The following is a 2,660-nucleotide window of genomic DNA, read 5'->3' as shown; positions in this document are numbered from 1 at the left end:
TTTTTCAAAAACTTTGTTTTATCACTTTTTAAACTTTCCCGCGAAGTGCATTTTACACACAACAAACCCAGTTTCTCAGACAACAGAGTTTTTCAAAAGGACTCTGAAATTTCAAAGATATGGTAAGTTAAAAAATAAAAATCAGCGTAATATTGAATACCAATATGGGTACCAAATAAAAGAGAAAATTCTTCTAAATTGAAAACAATTAAATTTATTGGTGCACAAGGACGCAGAAGTATTGAAAATGTCCTTTTAAAACTTTGGCCTTGAATATTGAATGAAAATTTTCAATAGTTATTTTTGGAAAAAAATATATGTTAAGCATTAATACGTACACTACCGCATCCTCAAATTTGCCCCATCTAACTTTACCAGCTTAATATAAAAAAAAATTATTAAAAGGGCATGTTCAATACCTATTCGTCCTTTTGCACCAAAATATTTAATAGTATTCAGTTCTCTTTTATTTGATAGTCATATCGTTATTCTAAATTGCACTCATTTTTTAGAATAACTGTTTGAGCTGAACCTATTCTTGCAATTTCAAACTCCTTTTCAAACAAATCCTATTGTCAACGAGAAAAATTTAAAACGCAGTTTTACTATATTTGGTACTTAGTCTATCACTTTTTTGGTGGGTTTTGAAATTTTTTGGTTTTTGTAGCACGGAGTTACTTATAGGTACTAGCTGGGACATCGAATTAAAATTTTATTTTATTATATTTACAAAGCTGCATCAGAAAATACTTAAAAACATGTTTTATCTCGTTAAATAGGGTTATCTGATGCTCTGACTTGCATTTAGATGTAGAGTTTTGCTCTGGTGTCAGAATATGCGCTTCATTTGCAGTAGCCGTACCCAGCCAGCATTTAAAAAAATTATTGACTCAAACTCCAGGCTCAGCATGCAAGCAATTTAGGAAGGCTGCTTTTAAAAGTCGTATTTGACTCACCTGGTGAAAAAAGTAGCAGCACATTTCGCGTTAGAAAGGAGTTGTATACTATTTTTAAATGAAGTATACATTTATACTATAAATTTTTAAGGTTTAGTTTAGCGAAAAATATATCGCTGAACCCAAAAACTTCAAAGAGTAATATCACAGGTACAGAAAAAAATATAACAGAATATATTCAAATATATCATCGACTTTTCTGAGCAAAAAATTTTTTCTGTTTAGAAAATCTCGAGAATCTAAGGTGATGGAACAAAACTTATGTCATATTAAAATTAAGCGATCCCAAAACCTTTGGAAAATTATAGTTTGGTATCAAAGCCTGGAAAATGTGTTATTCTCAAACATTCTTCTATGCGAGTCGCCAATGCCTTCGCCAAACAATTCCCCAAATGCTTGCTGGGTATCACTTGTCACATTCGAATTCGATTTTTAATGCACGCACTTACATACATACACACATATCTACTAACAATTACGATTATAGGACTGAGTGTGTACGAGCATGCGTAGAAATTTATGAGGATCAAGGAAACTGGTTTGTTTTTATTATCTCGGATCATTATGGTAAAATATATTAATATTTATATATATAAAAAAAATTGCAAAAAAAGTATTGCTGTTGATTTGAAATACTAAGTGAAAGCTTCTGTTCGCCTTTGCATGTTATGCGAATGCATTAAATTAGCAAGCTTCAATTGGAATGTTTTTTAATACAGCTAAACGTCGAGTTCTCAGCACAGTTGTATTTTGCCTTTTGGGCATTTGACTTGTGCATTCATTCTTCAAACAAAGAAGTAATTGTTAATATTTCAAACATAAACACCAAAAACGAAACGATAACGAAATATAATAAGCCTTATGAATAAAAAATAAGCAAGTGCTTTTTCTTAAAATTTCGAGGCTTAAATTTACAAGGCGATTTAAATTCGCTGAATGGTGATTTAACTCAAAATTGCATTTGTTCACATCGACTTAATATTTTTGGGTCGCCGTTTACGACGCGACGAAGTTTTAGTCTCATATTTTTTAAATCGTGATAATTTGCGATTTAAGCGCGTTAAACCGGGACTTATCATGTTTTCGGTTTTTTGACTGCACTTTGCTGCCAGCATTTGGCCAAGGTTCTGTCATTCGGATGTTATCGAGAAAAAGCTTCGTTGTGCCATTGCTGGACACAGAGTCTGGAGGGACAAACTGACCTTCGTCATCATCGAAATTTAGTGCGAGACCTTCGATTGTTAGCTCAATCGCAGCACGTAACTCTTGCCTAGTGCCGCTTAGCTATTGGTCAATATTGGGTGGAGGCTTGCCCCCGCCGGTGAGGTGACGCGACAGTTTATTCGCGGCGCAGCCTTTGCGGAGACCAGCTTTGATATTTTAAAATTTGGCTTAGGAGATTCTTGGCTGAACGGAATGTTTACAGAAGCACAGAAAACTAGAAAACCGTTTCAGAATGGGGAATGGAAGCGTTTACCTTGGAAATCGGTGACGAATTAAACTCCTTTACAATAAATCACCATGCTTCCTTTTATGCTCGTCGTTTAGCAGATTTGTACTTTTGTCTAGCAGCACCTTTCAGTGCCTTCTTAGCACAGGCTCGGACAGCAAATCCTGCTCAAAAAAATTTACTAGACAAAATTTACTAGGAAAAGGCACAGTTGAAACTTTTCTGTTTACGAATAGAAAATTTTTAATTAAAAA

Source organism: Rhagoletis pomonella, unplaced genomic scaffold (assembly GCF_013731165.1).
Source record: "Rhagoletis pomonella isolate Grant_MI unplaced genomic scaffold, Rhpom_1.0 Rhpom_scaffold_00007, whole genome shotgun sequence".
Taxonomy (NCBI): Eukaryota; Metazoa; Arthropoda; class Insecta; order Diptera; family Tephritidae; genus Rhagoletis; species Rhagoletis pomonella.
This window is presented reverse-complemented; position numbering follows the sequence as displayed.